Source organism: Thalassophryne amazonica, chromosome 1 (assembly GCF_902500255.1).
Source record: "Thalassophryne amazonica chromosome 1, fThaAma1.1, whole genome shotgun sequence".
Lineage (NCBI taxonomy): Eukaryota > Metazoa > Chordata > Actinopteri > Batrachoidiformes > Batrachoididae > Thalassophryne > Thalassophryne amazonica.
The window spans coordinates 108123247-108144106 of NC_047103.1; the positions used below are offsets into that span (position 1 = coordinate 108123247).

The 20860-nt window shown below is 42.6% G+C and overlaps 1 protein-coding gene across 5 annotated transcripts in view; it reads left to right on the plus strand.

Moving 5' to 3' along the window:
- LOC117512923 (protein SON) overlaps positions 1–20860 on the plus strand; it is a 451527-nt gene that overhangs the window by 247802 nt on the left and 182865 nt on the right. The window lies entirely within an intron of this gene.

Here is a 20860-nt window from a genome sequence, read left to right on the forward strand (position 1 = left end):
CACATCTCAACACGTTTGTGTGCATTTGTTTTTTATCTAATTATTAATGGCTCAGCGTTTGTTGTCGTAAGAGTAAAATGTATTACAAATTGTAATATTTTTATTTATTTATTTTTATTTATCATTAATAATAGTAGTAGTAACAACAACAGCAATAATAGTAATAATAACTCGGAATAATTACACTCAACAAAAATATAAACGCAACACTTTTGGTTTTGCTCCCATTTTGTATGAGATGAACTCAAAGATCTAAAACTTTTTCCACATACACCATATCACCATTTCCCTCAAATATTGTTCACAAACCAGTCTAAATCTGTGATAGTGAGCACTTCTCCTTTGCTGAGATAATCCATCCCACCTCACAGGTGTGCCATATCAAGATGCTGATTAGACACCATGATTAGTGCACAGGTGTGCCTTAGACTGCCCACAATAAAAGGCCACTCTGAAAGGTGCAGTTTTGTTTTATTGGGGGGGGATACCAGTCAGTATCTGGTGTAATCACCATTTGCCTCATGCAGCGCAACACATCTCCTTCACATAGAGTTGATCAGGTTGTCAATTGTGGCCTGTGGAATGTTGGTCCACTCCTCTTCAATGGCTGTGCGAAGTTGCTGGATGTTGGCAGGAACTGGTACACGCTGTCGTATACGCCGGTCCAGAGCATTCCAAACATGCTCAATGGGTGACATGTCCGGTGAGTATGCCGGCCATGCAAGAACTGGGACATTTTCAGCTTCCAAGAATTGTGTACAGATCCTTGCAACATGGGGCTGTGCATTATCCTGCTGCAACATGAGGTGATGTTCTTGGATGTATGGCACAACAATGGGCCTCAGGATCTCGTCACGGTATCTCTGTGCATTCAAAATGCCATCAATAAAATGCACAAGGTTGTGCTTTTTGTTGACATTATGAGTTTCGTCAGCATGCCAAGTGAGATACTGTCAAATTCTGTAAATCTACGTAATACCTCAGTAATGGCCCCCACCTTAATAGCACAGTGTAATGGCTGGGTTTAGCATGCTGGGATATATTTAACCTAATGTCTTCTATTTTCTTCTCAACGTAATCCAGGAAATCTTGTGCTGTAAAAGAAGAGCAAGCTACAGGTGGTTGTCCATAAATAAATGTTGTCACCGTGTCAAACAAGAACTTTGAGTTATGCTTGTTTTTGTTGATCAAATCAGAGTAATAGGTCCGCTTTGTAGCTAGTAGTGCATGCTTATAGTCTAAGATAGCATCACGCCATGCAAGATGGAATACTTCTAATTTTGAACTACTCCATTTCCGTTCTATATCTCTACCCTTATGCTTGAGGTCACGGAGGTAATATTGAACCAAGGTGACTGTGTTTTGGGGGAGCGCGTTTTTAACAAAGGTGGCACAATCATGTCAAATGTAGTTTTGATCACTGAGTTTAAACTATCCACAAGACTGTCTACTGATTGGGTATCTGCCGTATGTGAAGCTAAGACATCAGGCAGTCTAGCTTCGAATTCAGTCTTAGTTGAGGAGTTGATGCATCACTGTAGTGATATATAAGGTTGTTGTTCCACTAAACACGGCAGCAAAACTGTAAACTTAATAAGTGGGTGATCAGAGACCACTGACGTAAGAGGCATGATGTCAGTATTTGTGACAGCAATACCACGTGCAAGAAAATCCAGGGTATTTACACTAATGTGCATCGAGTCCTGAATGCATTGCTGAAATCCTAATGCATCCACAGTTTCCATAAATGAGTTGCAGAGGGGATCAGAAGGCTTATTTATATGAATGTTAAAGTCACCAATGATCAGAATGTTATCTGCACTAGTTGACAAGTTATACATGATTGCACCAAATTCATCTAAGAATTCAGAGTATGGGCTATATACAGTGACAAAGTAATACGGCTTATTTTTATTCTTTTGACCTTGGCAATGCGTAAAATCCTGAGCAGAGTGGAGAATCAGATGTTCAAACGAAGAACGCCTCCGTTTCGGACATGCCCAGCTCTCCACAATTTCTCTTATAACTCACTCGACTGGTAAGCATTGAAAGCCCAGATAGGCATGTCACAACTTGTCCTCTGACACGCTGAAATGGAGGTGTTCCTTTGTCTCGCTCGAACAGCGAATCGGTCGTGACGCACAAAGCCTCTGTGCGGCTTTCCATGACAAAATCTCTTGTTAAAAGTGAAATCTCACAGAAAATGGTTGATGTCCAGCTCTTGTGATAACCAGAGAAAGTGCACACGACGGTCCCAGCTCCACACAGCCATCCGTTTAGAAATAATCCGGTGGTTCGTGCCTGTCATCGCGGCTTGGAGCGTGGCGCGCCGAGCACCATTGTGGGCCGTCCTTAAAGCTGTAGTAACAGTCCTTATTCTCTGTGAAGCCCGTAAAATTTTCACCGAAAGCCAGATAAATTTTTCGAATGGTTTCCAGGTGCCAGTCTCTAACAGCTTCTGAAAAAATTCTGATGGAAAAAAACCCCAAATCATTCCGCCATTTCCAGACAATGAAAATCCGACGACGGGGCGGGACCACTCCTTCCACAAGGTGTGCTCACAGGCGAATGACGTCACCGACAGGCGTGGAAAAACTCACGCATGCGCACAAGGGTTCAAGCTTGTCTGACGTGAAAACACATGAATCAAATCCATATAGTTTAAAAAAAATAAATAAAAAGGTACGATACTTTATGGACAGACCTCGTATGCTGGCGGGCAGGCCTCATTTAAGGGGAGGACAGCTGTAGGTTTAAGCCAGGTTTCACATAACTCAGTCATATCGAAGTGATGATCAATAATTAGATGAATAATCAACAATGATTTTGAGGACAGTGATCTTATGTTAATGAGACCCAGACTAAGGACCTCAGTGGGGTTGACAGTTGAACTGTTTGGGTTTAGGGGTGGTTCCAGAGTAGCATATATAAGATGCCTTGAGGTAGGTTTAGATTGGAGACATTCCACACGCGTTATAGGTAGCAGACACAAAATATTTGATATTGCTGGAACAGCCAATGGGCCATCCTCAATTTCAGCATCATCCAATGTAGTAATCAAATCAGATCAAATCAATTTTATTTATATAGCGCCAAATCACAACAAACAGTTGCCCCAAGGCGCTTTATATTGTAAGGCAAAAGCCATAGAATAATTACAGAAAAACCCCATCGGTCAAAATGACCCCCTATGAGCAAGCACTTGGCGACAGTGGGAAGGAAAAACTTCCTTTTAACAGGAAGAAACCTCCAGCAGAACCAGGCTGAGGGAGGGGCAGTCTTCTGCTGGGACTGGTTGGGGCTGAGGGGAGAGAATCAGGAAAAAGACAAGCTGTGGAAGAGAGCAGAGATCAATCACTAATGATTAAATGCAGAGTGGTGCATACAGAGCAAAAAGAGGTGAATAAAAAGAACCCCCCCAGCAGTCTAAGTCTATAGCAGCATAACTAAGGGATGGTTCAGGGTCACCCGATCCAGCCCTAACTATAAGCTTTAGCAAAAAGGAAAGTTTTAAGCTTAATCTTAAAAGTAGAGAGGGTGTCTGTCTCCCTAATCCGAATTGGGAGCTGGTTCCACAGGAGAGGAGCCTGAAAGCTGAAGGCTCTGCCTCCCATTCTACTCTTACAAACCCTAGGAACTACAATCCCTGGCAAAAATTATGGAATCACCGGCCTCGGAGGATGTTCATTCAGTTTTTTAATTTTGTAGAAAAAAAGCAGATCACAGACATGACACATAACTAAAGTCATTTCAGATGGCAACTTTCTGGCTTTAAGAAACACTATAAGAAATCAGGAAAAAAAACTGTGGCAGTCAGTAACGGTTACTTTTTTAGACCATGCAGAGGGAAAAAAAATATGGACTCACTCAATTCTGAGGAAGCAATTATGGAATCACCCTGTAAATTTTCATCCCCAAAACTAACACCTGCATCAAATCAGATCTGCTCGTTAGTCTGCATCTAAAAAGGAGTGATCACACCTTGGAGAGCTGGTGCACCAAGTGGACTGACATGAATCATGGCTTCAACACGAGAGATGTCAATTGAAACAAAGGAGAGGATTATCAAACTCTTAAAAGAGGGTAAATCATCACGCAATGTTGCAAAAGATGTTGGTTGTTCACAGTCAGCTGTGTCTAAACTCTGGACCAAATACAAACAACATGGAAAGGTTGTTAAAGGCAAACATACTGGTAGACCAAGGAAGACATCAAAGCGTCAAGACAGAAAACTTAAAGCAATATGTCTCAAAAATCGAAAATGCACAACAAAACAAATGAGGAACGAATGGGAGGAAACTGGAGTCAACGTCTGTGACCGAACTGTAAGAAACCGCCTAAAGGAAATGGGATTTACATACAGAAAAGCTAAACGAAAGCCATCATTAACACCTAAACAGAAAAAAACAAGGTTACGGTGGGCTAATGAAAAGCAATCGTGGACTGTGGATGACTGGATGAAAGTCATATTCAGTGATGAATCTCGAATCTGCATTGGGCAAGGTGATGATGCTGGAACTTTTGTTTGGTGCCGTTCCAATGAGATTTATAAAGATGACTGCCTGAAGAGAAGATGTAAATTTCCACAGTCATTGATGATATGGGGCTGCATGTCAGGTAAAGGCACTGGGGAGATGGCTGTCATTACATCATCAATAAATGCACAAGTTTATGTTGATATTTTGGACAGTTTTCTTATCCCATCAATTGAAAGGATGTTTGTGGATGATGAAATCATTTTTCAAGATGATAATGCATCTTGCCATAGAGCAAAAACTGTGAAAACATTCCTTGCAAAAAGACACATAGGGTCAATGTCATGGCCTGCAAATAGTCCGGATCTTAATCCAATTGAAAATCTTTGGTGGAAGTTGAAGAAAATGGTCCATGACAAGGCTCCAACCTGCAAAGCTGATCTGGCAACAGCAATCAGAGAAAGTTAGAGCCAGATTGATGATTAGTACTGTTTGTCACTCATTAAGTCCATGCCTCACAGGTGGTGCAACAAAATACTAGTGATGTGTTGGAGCGTTCTTTTGTTTTTCATGATTCCATAATTTTTTCCTCAGAATTGAGTGATTCCATATTTTTTTTCCCTCTGCTTGGTCTATAAAAGTAACCGTTACTGACTGCCACAATTTTTTTTCCTGATTTCTTTCAGTGTTTCTTAAAGCCAGAAAGTTGCCATTTGAAATGACTTTAGTTTTGTGTCATGTCTGTGATCTGCTTTTTTTCTACAAAAATTAAACAACTGAATGAACATCCGCCGAGGCCGGTGATTCCATAATTTTTGCCAGGGGTTGTATAAGTAAGCCTGCAGTCTGAGAGCGAAGCGGTCTGTTGGGGTGATATGGTTCTATGTGGTCCCTAAGATAAGATGGGACCTGATTATTCAAAACCTTATAAGTAAGAAGAAGAATTTTAAATTCTATTCTGGAATTAACAGGGAGCCAATGAAGAGAAGCCAATATGGGTGAAATATGCTCTCTCCTTCTAGTCCCCGTCAGTATGTAGTAATGAATTACAATAGTCCAGCCTAGAAGAAATAAATGCATGAATTAGCTTTTCAGCATCACTCTGAGACAAGACCTTTCTAATTTTAGAAATATTGTGCAAATGCAAAAAAGTAGTCCTACATTTTTGCTTAATATGCGCATTGAATGACATATCCTGATCAAAAATGACTCCAACATTTCTCACAGTATTACTGGAGATCAGGGTAATGCCATCCAGAGTAAGGATCTGGTTAGACACCATGTTTCTAAGATTTGTGGGGCCAAGTACAATAACTTCAGTTTTATCTGAATTTAAAAGCAGGAAATTAGAGGTCATCCATGTCTTTATGTCTGAAAGACATTCCTGCAGTTTAAATAATTGGTGTGTGTCCTCTGGCTTCATGGATAGATAAAGCTGGGTATCATCTGCGTAACAATGAAAATTTAAGCAATGCTTTCTTATAATACTGCCTAAGGGAAGCATGTACATATAAAGTGAATAAAATCGGTCCTAGCACAGAACCTTGTGGAACTCCATAATTAACCTTAGTCTGTGAAGAAGACTCCCCATTTACATGAACAAATTGTAATCTATTAGATAAATATGATTCAAACCACTGCAGCGCAGTGCCTTTAATACCTATGGCATGCTCTAATCGCTGTAATAAAATTTTATGGTCATCAGTATCAAAAGCTGCACTGAGGTCTAACAGGACAAGCACAGAGATGAGTCCACTGTCTGAGGTCATAAGAAGATCATTTGTAACCTTCACTAATGCTGTTTCTGTACTATGATTAATCCTGAAACCTGACTGAAACTCTTCAAATAGACCATTCCTCTGCAGATGATCAGGGCTGTTTTACAACTGCCCTTTCAAGAATTTTTGAGAGAAAAGGAAGGTTGGAGATTGGCCTATAAGCTAAGATAGCTGGGTCAAGTGATGGCTTTTTAAGTAATGGTTTAATTACTGCCACCTTAAAAGCCTGTGGTACATAGCCAACTAATAAAGATTTAAGATCGAAGCATTAATTAATGGTAGGGCTTCCTTGAGCAGCCTGGTAGGAATGGAGTCTAATAGACAAGTTGATGGTTTGGAGGAAGTGACTAATGAAAATAACTCAGACAGAACAATCGGAGAGAAAGAGTCTAACCAAATACCAGCATTACTGAAAGCAGCCGAACATAAAGATATGTCTTTGGGATGGTTATGAATAATTTTTTCTCTAATAGCTAAAATTTTATTTACAAAGAAAGTCATGAAATCATTACTAGTTAAAGTTAAAGGAATACTCGGCTCAATAGAGCTCTGACTCTTTGTCAGCCTGGCTACAGTGCTGAAAAGGGGTTGTTCTTATTTTCTTCAGTTAGTGATGAATCGTAAGATGTCCTAGCTTTACGGAGGGCTTTTTTATAGAGCAACAGACTCTTTTTCCAGGCTAACTGAAGATCTTCTAAATTAGTGAGAAGCCATTTCCTCTCCAGCTTACGGGTTATCTGCTTTAAGCTGCGGGTTTGTGGGTTATACCACGGAGTCAGGCACTTGTGATTTAAGGCTCTCTTTTTCAGAGGAGCTACAGCATCCAAAGTTGTGCTCAATGAGGATGTAAAGCTATTGACGAAATAATCTATCTCACTCACAGAGTTTAGGTAGGGTTAGTTGTTGGTATATGGCACTGAAGAACATAACAAAGAAGGAATCATATCCTTAAACCTAGTTACAGCGCTTTCAGAAGAACTTCTACTGTAATGAAACTTATTCCCCACTGCTGGGTAGTCCATTAAAGTAAATGTTATTAAGAAATGATCAGACAAAAAGGGGTTTTCAGGGAATACTGTTAAGTCTTCAATTTCTATGCCATTTGTCAGAACAAGATCTAAAGTGTGGTTAAAGTGGTGTGTGGGCTCATTTACATTTTGAGCGAAGCCAACTGAATCTAATAATAGATTAAATGCAGTGTTGAGGCTGTCATTCTCAGCATCTGTGTGGATGTTAAAATCACCCACTATAATTATCTTATCTGAGCTAAGCACTAAGTCAGACAAAAGGTCTGAAAAATCACAAAGAAACTCACAGTAACGACCAGATGGACGATAGATAATGACAAATAAAACTGGTTTTTGAGACTTCCAATTTGGATGGACAAGACTAAGAGTCAAGCTTTCAAATGAATTAAATCTCTGTCTGGGTCTTTGATTAATTAATAAGCTGGAGTGGAAGAATGCTGCTAATCCTTCTCCTCGACCCGTGCTTAGAGCATTCTGACAGTTAGTGTGACTCGGGGGTGTTGACTTATTTAAACTAACATATTCATCCTGCTGTAACCAGGTTTCTGTAAGGCAGAATAAATCAATATGTTGATCAATTATTATATCATTTACTAACAGGGACTTAGAAGAGAGAGACCTAATATTTAATAAACCACATTTAACTGTTTTAGTCTGTGGTGCAGTTGAAGCTGCTATATTATTTTTCTTTTTGAATTTTTATGCTTAAATAGATTTTTACTGGTTATTGGTGGTCTGGGAGCAGGCACCGTCTCTCCGGGGATGGGGTATTGGGGGGATGGCAGGGGGAGAGAAGCTGCAGAGAGGTGTGTAAGACTACAACTCTGCTTCTTGGTCCCAACCCTGGATAGTCACGGTTTGGAGGGTTTAATAAAATTGGCCAGATTTCTAGAGATGAGAGCTGCTCCATCCAAAGTGGGATGGATGCCGTCTCTCCTAACAAGACCAGGTTTTCCCCAGAAGCTTTGCCAATTATCTATGAAGCCCACCTCATTTTTTTTAGTAATGGGTATTAAGCTTGTAAAGCATATCCCTCTGTGATTTTTATGGACATGTCTACGGAAGCAGGCCACAGTCTCAACTTGTTGAATTTCCCTCCTTGGCAGATAAACTGCACTAACACCATAGTGGATTTTCTGCACTAATTTCCCCATTTAGTGTTTGGTAGGATAATATTGTCTTCCAGTAGTACACATGCCACAGAGTAGGCTTCCTCATTGCTCTCAGCGACCTTGGTAGGCACTGACTCACTGCCCACAAACACCTGGCGACCAGCAAAGATTGTCAAAACAGCAGCTTGCCCTATGCCCAGAAGCATAGGGTCTTGGATCGGACCAACAAAAACTTTCCAGTTGAGTTTCTGACTTCCAGTCTCTAAGGTGACTTCAAATTCCCCCAAGGTAGACATTCTGCTTCCAACTTCCACATTTCTCAGAGAGGTTCTGGTGAGCGGTTCCCGTGCTTCTTTTGGGAGCATGTTGTAAACCTCTTCCGAGATCACTCTAGCTTCTGCACGTGAGTCAACAATGGCTTGGACAGGTCGGCCATTCACTGATGCCTCAATTTGCAAGCTGGGACCTCTCTTAGCTGTGCGTCCTAGCTGTGGGCTGGCAAGTTTCTGTGAAGGCTCTCAGTTGTCCAGGTGGTTTCGATAGTAAAGACGCTTGAATCTTTGACTGGACTGGGTTGCTTGACGCGAGGGCGTTTCGCTTCTAATCGCAGAAGCTTCCTCAGCTAAAATTCTTGCTCTGGTAGTCTGACTTCTGTCTTGACTCTTGTAGAGAAGAATAACAGAAGCCACAAAAGCTGGAGTTTTAAACCTAACCAGACCCCTCCTACTGAGAGGCAGACTGCTATTGGCTAGTGATTAAACAATTGCTCTAATTAGCACCTATTGTGCTCTAGTTAGCACCCTCCTAATGACAGGGCAGCTGTCCCTCCTAACGATAGGACTGACGCCTGTCCGGACGGCTCTCCTGACGACTCTCCTGACTATGTGAATGACTCATTACCATGAACAAAAGACTGAAACTGCTTTGACCTGAGTACCCCATTGTAAACAGGGATCAAAGCGTGTCTCAGACCCCCTCCCTGGTTAAGGCTGGGTTTCAACTGTTTCACATACAATGCCTCCTTCACTCTCCTCTCAAACCATTTCTTTTCTCTGGCTAAGATTTTAACTTCCTTGTCCTCAAACATGTGGTTAGTGTCTTTCAGGTGGAGATGAACTGCAGACTGAGGTCCACCGGCACCCTCTCTGCGGTGCTGGTATATAGCCTTTTGTGCAACGGCTGCTTAGTCTCACCTATGTAGTGTTTGTTACAGTTTTCCTGACATCTGATAGAATACACTACATTGCTCTGTCCTTAGGGTGAACTAATTTCTGTCTGTTAAAGACCTTCAGCTGGAGGCAGATGAAGAAGATGATGCTGGTGGCTCAACAGGTGCTGCTGCAGCTCCCACCAATTCTTCAGTCTCATCCATTTTTTGTGTATCTTTTTATTTTTTTATGCACAATCAAAAAAAAACACAAAAAAAAACCAGACTGCCTTCACTTTTTTTTCCCCCAAAAAACCACAACATACCTACGTAGTTCCGGTAGCACGTAATTTACCATAACACCCAAATTAACTAACATAACTGAACTTCTAACATAACTGATATGCCAAACAACATGGGGTCTAAAACAAAACAGTAAGTGTATTAGTACTACACTAAGTATTTCAGCTGTGATACACCGTCAGCTGTGCTGAGCCTCTGACATGTGGGCAGCAGCACATCTGCTCAAGGTGTTACAGCTATGATGATCATACGAGGTCTCTTAGATAATAAACCGACCCTTTTATTTTTTTTTTAACTATATGGATTTGAATGACATGCGATTACACCAATCATGCTTGAACCCTCGTGCGCATGCGTGAGTTTTTTCACGCATGTCGGTGACGTCATTTCCCTGTGGGCAGGCCTTGAGTGAGATGTGGTCCCGCCCTCTCGGCTGAATTCCTTTGTTTCACACGCTGCTCGAGACGGCGCGCGTTGCTTTATCAAAATTTTTTCTGGACCTGTGAGGAATATCCGAGTGGACACTATTCGAGAAATTAAGATGGTTTTCTGTGAAAAGTTTAAAGGGTGATGAGAAATTATGGAGTGTTTCTGTCGGTGTAAGGACTTCCCACGGAGCGCGACGTCCTGCAGCGCTTCCAGGCGCTGTCGTCGGCCTGTTTCGAGCTTAAAACATCCTAATTTAAGGCTTAATTCACCCAGGACATCGTGAGAGAACAGAGAAGATTCAGAAGAGGCCGGCATGAGGAATTTATGCGGACATTCCACTGTTTAAGGACATTTTTTTAATGAAAGACGTACGCGCAAATTCGCCGAGTCGTTTCCGTGACGACTCGGCAAATCTGTGTGCGCCGCGACAGGAAAAACACCTCCGTGTTGAAAACCATTTGTAGAATTCAGGCGGCTTTTAATGGCTTTCAACAAGTGAGTAACTGAGAAATTGTTTAACAGCTTGGGCATGTTCCAACTTGCCCGTTAAGATTTCCAACAGAGGTGTTTTTCCTGCCGCGACCCCCCGCGGTCGGGTCCAGCCCGACATGCGACTCTGCCCACACGTTCTTTCATTACAAAATGACCGTTAACAATGGAATGTCCGAATAAACTCCTCATGCCGACTTCTTCTGAAAGTTCTCTGTTCTCTGACGACTTACTGCGTCAACAGAGCCTGAAATGTGGAAGTTTTCAACTTGAAACGGCGAGACGCTGCCGCCTCGAAGCGCAGATCGCCGTCAGGCGCTGTGGACCGTCCTTAAAGCGACACTACCAGACCAAAATCTCTCATCAGCCGTTAAAATTTTTACCGAAAACCAGCTGAATTTATTGAATGGTGTCCACTCAGTTGTGCCTTACAGTTTTTAAAAAAATTTTTATCAAACAAAGCAACAGTCTCTGAGCCATTCCTAAACAATGAAAAAAATCGACGAGCGGGTGGACGACTCCTCACTCAAAGCCTGCCCACAGGCGAATGACGTAACCGACAGGCGTGAAAAAACTCTCGCATGCCCACGAGGGTTCAAGCATGTCTGATGTAATCACACGTGATTCAAATCCATATGGTTTTTGAAAAAATAATAAGGTCGGATACTTTTCTAATAGACCTCGTATTATTTCACCTACATTTTCTAACCCATGGGGGGGATGACACTGTATCTGAAATATAAGGTTTATTATATTATATATAATAATATTATATTAGATGTGCGTGCTGCTCCGCAGCTTTGAGATGCAGTGACACAAGCTGCTTTTGGTTTGACTGCGCAATTTTCATGTCTAGTTCACAAAATGAATGCATTCCACAGACATTGCACATAGCAATATTTCCTTTGTGCACCAAAGGAATTTGTTCTATCTGAGATGCAAATTCAGAATCAGAAACTGGGTAAAGGTTCAGAGCTGTTTCAGTGTCATTTCCAACATTTGTTTTGTTTTGAGAGTCGACCGTGAGGGCCATAATGGTCTGGAGGACCATGTGGTCAGGGTCATCAAGGTCTTTTCTGCTGACAGTGTCTTCCTCAGAGATGTTCGCTGGGAATACAGTGATTGCTGCTGAGGGTTTTGAAAAGACAACCCCCCATTGTGAACAGGGAAGAAGTGATGGAGGGACTTGGCCAAGAACTGGGATATTCAGCTCAAAGTCCTGGAATTCAGTGCTGATTAACCAACCAAGTGGGGTGGCTTTGGGAATCAGAATATCTTCACCAGTGTCGTTATGCACCATCAAGCGAGTCGTCCGACTTCCTAGGCTCAGAAGTGGAGTGGCTTCAAGAGATAGTCCCAGTTTGGGGAAGAGCTGGGATGGCTGGAAGACAGCTTGTGAGTGTTAGAGCCATTGTCCTGGACGTATCACGAGGTGGAGTGGTGCATTTTTCAGGTTGGCAGGTATCGTGATGTGACCATCACTCACTACCTGACATGCGTCAGGGATCAATTTTCCAGACCTTAGATACTCCGGTTCAGAGTAAGTGGGGTCATTACGTGCTCTGGTCAAAGACCAGAGGACCTGATTGACTCTGTCAACCTGTACCTCCAATCGGACAAGGAGGTCGCCTCCTATGTAGACAGAGCATGGTAATCTTGGAACGACTAAGAATGAGTGGCTCAATTCTCGTCGGTTCCAGCGCATTCTGAGTGTGCAGATTCCAGTTGCCTTGAGTACGGTCTGGGGTAGAGGGTCCTTTGGAAAACGGAAACATTTTTCCACATATAAAATGTCTGGATTGGATTTGCTCAATGAGTCAAACAGACTTTGACTAATAGCTGATCTTTCGGCCCAAAGAGCCAGAGCTACATCAGCAGTGTGTGTGTTTTCCAAATGGAGACCATCTACTACCAGAGGGCAGTACTCACTTGCATTAGTGTCCTCGGCCAGTTTACAGAGGAAAGTGTCCTCGGCCAGCAGTGCATCTGGGGGCCATGAAGCATTCCGCGGGTCGACAGCCGACGGAATGTCTGCTGTGACCGTGTCATGTAGGGGTTCTGTATCATCTGGGATCTCAATGGCATAACATTGGGGCTTTGCCGGTGGAGTCACCTCAGGTGGGTGAGGGTGACGGACCTGTGCCCACAGTTTTAACCATTTAAAATCGATGAGGGGTTCAAATCGGTTGAGAAAATCTTTCCCTACGAGGAAGGTAATGGTGTCGAGTGCTGATATGTACACAGGGTGTACCAGACTCATGGGTCTGACAGTAATGTTGACCATAGCCATTGAGGACAAAGTTGCCGGGTTGTTCGTGTAGGGCTGGATCTCCAACGAACAAGGCGATAATTTGAGGTTTCTGTTGGCCTGCCGTGCTGCTACCTGCAGTTGTTTAAACAGTGAGGTAGACATCAAGGTGACATCGGCAGCAGTGTCCAGAAGAGCCTTATGTCTTAGTGAGTTTTCCAGGATTAGGGACAGATAAAATGTCTTTGCAGTCCCTTTCTCAGAGAGATTGCCTAAGACTTTCTGTACAGGTGGTTGTCCAGGTATAATGGACGCTGGATCAGCGTGTGATCTCTTGTCCTGATCAACCTGGACTACCAAGATGGCACTGGGAGGACCAGATTTGGTCTCTCTTGGTTCTTGGTCCCCATCTGAAAAGTACAGTGTCTCAGGACGTGGGTCCTGGGATGGTGATGCTAAATGGTTGTCTACACTCCGGTATAGGTCTTCCTCAGACGCCTCTGGCGGAGTTTGTGAAGACACCAGGTGGGTGGTTGGAGCTATGCAGTTTACACACAGTATGTTAGCTTTCTTTTTGGCCTTTTCATCCTCAAATTCCTGGAGGAGGTCTTTCGTGATCTTCTGGATTTCTTGGTGGAGGCTTGAGTCCACATACTTACCTGGGTGATTGGACAGGTCTCTTTCTCTGGAGTCTCGGTTCCAAGTGCTCTTATTGTTGCGTCCAGGTGGTCCCTGATGTGGGTGTCTGGAACCCTGCCATCCTTAGGATCGGTCACCTTGGTACTCACGTCTGTCATCGGGGTGATCTTCCCATGTTGTGGGCTTCTCCCACTGTCTGGGTTTTAATTTATTTCCCTGATTTTCAGCAGTTTCGGAGCCCTCTCTGGTTCCGAAGTCACTTTGGCTTTGTGGGGACCACTGTGGTTTTGCTCTTGGTCCACCTCGATCCTTGGGTCGGCTTCTGACAGATGATTTCTTCTGTCGAGGGGAGGCAGTGGCAGAGCCAGTATGGGGTTTAAATAACCCCGCGGAGGTGCCTTCAGGCTCGAGGGTAGGCCTAGATGCTTCAAGGCTGAGGATCATTTTGTCCTCGGATTTACCCTCTCTCTTAATTTGTTTAGCGAAACCTTTCATAGCAAGGTCCTGCAGGTACTGTTTGGGAGCCTCATTGGGATCTCCCAGGATCACCAGATGATGACTCGTGTTAGGGTGGAGGTTCTCAAGGAACAAGGTTTTAAAATTAAGGTCTTCCTCCATACCTGGTTCATTTTGGGTGCCGAAATAGGTACAGAGGAACCTGTTGTAATATTGCTGGGGCGGTTCGCGCCTGCCTTGTTTGACGGCCATAGCGGCGGCTAAGCCTGTCCAGACGGAATGATCTGAATATTCTTTTTCTTAAGCTAAGCTAAGTTTAGCAAAGTCTTGTTGTAGCTCCTCAGGTTGATGCTCAACGAACCGGCTGACCTCGCGGCTGGAAGTCTGCTTGATGAGGTAGATGTAATGTTCCCCGGTAGCATGAGTGAAATCCCTGAGGTAATAGCGTATGTCATTTAAATACGCACGTGTCTGTGGAGCCTCCTGGAGTTGGCTCAAAGTGGTTAATGAGCTGTGTAATCTTGTCCAGTTCTCTGTCATTAAGGATTGTAGTAGGACGCATCCGAGTGGGAAGGAGAGGTGGTGTCTCTCGATACCCATGATAAGGAGGTTGGAACTCCTGAGGATGCGACATGGGTCCTGACAGAAGTTCAGGGCGCACTTCCTTGCGGTCTGTGGTGAACGTTTGCGTTCCGCTTTTCAAAATGGCTTTTTGTTCAGGGTCTCCCGGTGGTTGGGGGTTTAATTGGAGTTCGCGCTTTAATGATTGCACTTCAGCATTGAGGTGCTCATTTTGTTCTTGAGTATCGTCTAAAAGAGTTTGTGTATCTGTCAGACGTCTCAGCACCTCACGAGTCTTCAGCTTTTCAGACTCCAAAATGTCTTCATGCTTTCCAGCATGACTCTTCAATGTTTTAAGCTCAACATATGCCTGTTGGAGTAAATCATGAGCTTCTCCTTGTTCCAGATGCACGGAACTAAGTTCAGTTTGTAACGCCTTAATTTCATTGTCACGATCCTGAAGAGTTTCTTTCAGGAGTAAGGTTTGGTCTTTAGCTTCAGGATCAGATGCGATATCTGATTCATTGGACTGATCTGGGGAAGCCTGTAGGTCTTCCAATTTTTCTTCAGCGAGGGTCAAAGACTGTTGTTTTTCTTCTAATTGCTGTCTCAGGAGTTTATTCTCCTCGTGCAATTCTGCATTTTGTTCTTTCTGCCTTTTTTGAGAAAGAACTGATTTCTTCATTAGTGATTCCACATGTTTAAGCTTCAGGGCTGTGGCAGTGGCTAACTTGCCAACCACTGTAGCCAGGTTTTTCTTTTCCACAGTTGCTGCTAATGTCTGACTGATGGGTTCAGACATTTCAGCAACTATGCCTTTGCGCGTGGCTTGTTGCATGTCGTGCAAGTAGCCAGGCAATATTTCGGCGGTCAGGTCCGATAAGACCTCTTCTAAAAGCTCACCTGAGTCGCTACGCCCTTGGCTTTCCAGGTCGGTGGAAGTTCTTGGTTTGTTGTCACTGGGCGTGGCCATGTTGGCTTTCTGGGATGACGATTAGACAGTATCCACCAGAAACAAAACAATAAAGAATTGACAACAAAATAAGATGAGCGATAATAAAAATATTTACAGATGAACCAGCTGCAGAAGTGTGAAAGGGATTATTGAGTTCACTGCAGGTGAAGCCAGCAGTGGAGAATTCACACGAATGCAAAAGGAAAATGTTGAGGAGTGTTATTCGTTGTATTATGTACACACAAGTAGAACTTTCTTTGTTTAGTTATTGTGATGTAACACCGATATTCACTGTTTAGAATTGCTATGGGTTACACTTTGGTAAAGCTTCAGCACTTTCACTTTAAAAAGAAATCACTCCTGAAGGAGGTGTTCTTTCAATGAGGTAGGAGAGTTATAAAAACAATTTTTTTTTTCCTTTATTGTTATTTAAATGATCTCCTGATTAATCCTAATTAAATAGGATTGAAACTCTAAAGTTCATTAGCTAGTTGTGAAAACAGCAGGATTAAATATGTGTGTACACTTGATTAGTATCAAAACAGTAGAATAAAAGATTAATATTTCCAATTAGAATTGGTGAAGCGACTTAAAAAAGTTTTAAAAAATTATTATGCAAGATAAAACTTGATAATAAATGTTTCAGTTAATACTAGTTATTCTTTTAAGTGGTCGGAAAAAGTTAAAAAGTCACTGGAAGTTATTTACATGCAATACAGGCTAGCTACCAGCAGTCAGCGTGCTGTCCGGTTACTGTAGCATGCTATTATGTTTTTAGCGGAAGCTAGGCTAACTGGTTAGGCACTTTAGCTGCGGTGATTAGCACCTGGGTTAATTCAATGATCGGAGCCTCGGCGTTTGCGAGCAGCTAACGGCCTGTTAGCACGTTACTGCCTCTGGCTTTCCGATGGCTGATTAGTGTTCAATCCAGGTTAAGGGACCGTAAGCACAGCTGTAGAAGCTAGTGCGTGTTAACGCTCTGTTAGCAGGTCTGTACTGTCGCGCGTAGTGCCGACAGTGGAAATCAATTGAAAGAAATTACACGGACTGATTAACATGCAGGTTTCATGCAGTTATTGACCGTTTGAAGCAGCTTGATTCACCAAGTAATGCTTAATGAAACAAATCGTTATGATTTTCAACACCGCTCGTGGCTGCTAGGCCGTTCGGAGCAGGCGTACTAAGATGGTGACTGTTTACATCGTGCGTGTGACGTAGCGCAGGTTGACGGCGGCGTGTCAAGCTATTGATGACGTCGTGACGTGATTCGCACGTAGAGGGTGTTTGAAGCAGGCAACGCCTCCTCTTCAAACCTTTCCACTCAACAACAATAAATTCTTAAAATGTGCTTGTTTTTCACAAAATAGTGGACGCGGCGGTCCTGCAGCACCTTTAAAACACCCAAGATGGTGGACTTGGCGGCCCTCCTCTTGTTTTTCACAAACAAGCTCAGGACGTCTCCTGGTCAGGGAAGCAATCACTGGCAATCATTGGGAATACAGGCTCAGTGTAAAATCAAAATCTCAGCTCACGCTGGACAGTCAGAGGCTGGACAATCAGAGCACAACGTGCTGACTGACTCACAAGTTTTGTGACTGGTTAAGGAGCTAATTTAACTAGTCCCTTGGAGTCACGAATACAGTGATTACAATAATTGCAATCTCGCAATTTTGCAATATGTATCCGGGTGAGCAGTTTAAATCTGGAAACTCACAGAATTTTAACTGTCACCGAGGCCTCATATTAAACATGAATTTCTCATGTGAAAATAACACAGCACTTTCTTTTCCCTCTTTTCTCTCTCTCATGCACACACACTTGAAAAAGGACAGATTAAGTTGCTCTGTACGCTTCCAGCTTAATTGGCTGTGTTTTCTGTATGACTCACAGAGGTTCAGACCTGATAAGTGCGCCTCACACGGGGCACCAATATACTGTAGGACGAAACCACAGGATGAATATAATAATGTTTTGGAATATTCAAAATGATCACTCGTGGATAATTTTACCTCAAAAAGGGGGCACCACCTATCGCTACCTGTATGATGATCTATAACAAGGTTATAATATCATTGATTTTAGGGTCAGTCAATAGTCAATATTAAAATCAGTCTCAAACTTTCAGGCGTAAGCTCCGCAGGTCAGATCCGACACCCTTTGTAAAACCATACAAAAATCACATCCAACTTCATACGTTTAAGATATTTATTTAACTCTGGCAGGAGTTAAATAACAGGACATATTACAGTGAACAATTTAATGATGACGACATTCAATAAGAAATGATTATATGACGTTCAGATAATTTGGTTTTGTAGCTGGAGTTTTAGGTGTTAAAAACGTCCTAATTTAGCAGTGAATTTACTTTGGTATTTATTAACTTGAGAGAAGATTAATGATTTTGAATAGACTTAAATAAAGCCACTCTGTTTATCTGACAATATAGCCCGGTCTTACTTTGCGCAGTGCAGCGGGTCTCCAATTAGTCCGATGTTGGATGCCATCTGGTTCAGTCGACGCTCCGTCTGCCAAGCATCTTCAGGGACCTTGACAAAGAGGCTCTGCTGGTCCGACCCGCTCGATCTCGTAGGTTGCAGGGATGATTTCTCTTATTGTGCTGTGATTTTGCGGCAGCGGTTCAAGTCGCTGTTGAACGTCTCAGCTGCCCTGAGTGTTTTTCTCTGCAGCGCTCTGGAGTCTAGCTTGTCAGAATAAAGGTTTGAGCGTCTTTATTCTCTATCAAAAATCAAAAATTCATCTTTCGTCATTGTCTTTTTGAACCTGGGTCAAATCAAAATTCAGTGCAAAAATAGCTGACTTTAGAAGAAAAAGGTTTACAAAAGGAATTTGGAGTTTGAAGAAGAAAAAGGTTTTAATTTGAAAACTCATAAAAGGAAGTTAAATGCGCCTGCGTGTTTAACTTGACAAAAGTTACAAAAGTTATCTGTCGGAAAAAGTAAATTCTTGTCAGTGCGCCCAAACAAGAATGAGTCTTAAGTAGCATGTGGCTTTAATCAAAGAGTCATAAATTTTCTTGATGGCTATGCGGCATCTTTAGACTCAGGAAAAAGAAAAGAAGCGAATGGCAAAAGAGAAAAGAGCTAAGAGCGAAGAGAGCGAATTCCCTGGCACGAGCTCTTTTAAAGGTTTAACAAGCTCCACCCCCAAGAATTCTGGGTAATGTAGTTTCTGGAGTTTCCTTTGTGTAGTTTTATATATATATAAATCAGCGTGGCCCTAAAATTCCGCTTTGAAACCAAACAAGTCCTGTAGGATAAATCTCGTAACTGGTTTACCTGGAATTATATACCACACACATATATAAGAAGAACACACAAAATAAACATTCCCCAATGAACAGAGTGTAACACATCAAATATAATACTTTCATGAATAAATAGAAAAGCTTCACATGTGATTTTCTTTTCTTTTTTTTCTGTTACAACAATACAATGAAATTTTCTTTTTAAAACATGGTTACAATTTTAAGTCTGCAGGAGTCGGTCACCTGCCCTTCCCCAAATTGTCCAACAGGCGTCACTCTTGTTCCATGGCTGAATTTGTATTTATTTGTAGAAACTGTGAAAAACGTAATACTGGGCCGATTTCAACCAGAGAAGCTTTGCAATAATTAGTAGATTGAAGGTAATCATTCAGTGACTTGTTTTCTTTTGAGTCTAGTGTGAAAGACCTCTTTTTAGGACTTTTGGTGAAGAAAGTATCTTTCTGTGGAGGTTTTTTTATGTTAGAGGGGAGTTGACACTTCTGGTATGGGGTACTGATAAGAATTCACAGCTCCGTGAGGAATGCATTTTGGGGAGTCTTAAATCCTGATTAGTGGTGGTGGTTTGACACAGAGCCAAGCTGTGCCTGGCTTGGGGCGTCTCCTCTTTGACACCTGGAGATATACCAGGCTTTGCTGTATGGAGTTTAGACTTCATGGCCTCTGCTTAATGCAAGCTTAAGATGTTGGTTGTTTGATCACAGCTTTCTGCTACAAAGCTCTACATACAAGGAATTTGATCTGTTGTTATTGGCACATAAACAACAATAAAAGAAAGGGAAAAAAAACTTCTGTAAGAAGTAATTGGTTCATAAACAACAATAAAAAGAAAAGGAAAAAAAAAACTTCTGTAAGAGGTAAGCGAGTCAAATAGACAAGTACAGTACCTGTCAGTTCATGAATATTCAGTCTATACTTTGTGGGAGTGGGGAGAAGGCAGGGTAAATGGGGGTGTCTGGCATTATTTATAAGTCTAGCTGCGGATGGAAAGAAGCTGATTTTGTGTCTTGAGCTTTTAGTCTTGATGGACCTCAGCCTGCTGCCAGAGTAACAAAGAATTAACAAAAAAATTTAACAAAAAAACAACAAAAAATTTGTGTCCTGGGTGAGAGGGATTGGCCACTATCTTCCTTGTTTGCCTCAAGGCCCTGAAGGTGTACAGGTCCTATAGGGATTGCAGTTGATTACTTTCTCTGCTGTGTGGATGATATACTGTAGTCTGCTTCTGTCCTTAGTAGTGGCAGCAGCGTACCAGGCAGTGATGAAGGAGGAGATGATGGACTCAATAATAGCAGTGTAAAAGTTCACCATCATTGTTTTTGGCAGGTTCCTTAGCAGCCACAGAAAGTACATCCTCTGTTGAGCTCTCTTGGTTAGAGAGCTGATGTTCAGCTCCCACTTGAGGTCCTGGCTGATGGTGATCCCAGGTAACAGAAGGACTCTACAGTGGTGACTGGGGAAACACACAGGGTGATGTGGTTGGCCTGGATTGGGTTCTTTCTGGAGTTAACAGCCATCTCCATTGTATTAAGAGCATTGAGCTCCAGGTTGTTCTGTTTGCATCAGGACACCAGGTGGTCGATCTCCCATCTTTGGGCAGACTCATCCCCATCAGTAGTGAATCTCATGTGGATTGTATCATCTGCAAACTTCAGGAGTTTTACAGACTGGTGACTGGAGGTGCACCTGTTGGTGTACAGGGAGAAGAGTAGAACGTAGGTGCGTGGGGAATCCAAATACTGGAGGATGAGGTGGGGCGGTGTTGACTGCATCATCTACCGACCTGTTGGCTCTCTAGGTGAACTGCAGGGAATCCAGGTGAGGGTCAGAGATACCCTTGAGGTGTGTGAAGACAAGGCACTCAAAGGTCTTCATCACCACAAAGGTCAGGGCAACAGGTCTGCAGTCATTAAGTCCTGAAGTTCATTTGTTTTGATTTGTGATCTGACTCTGAAGT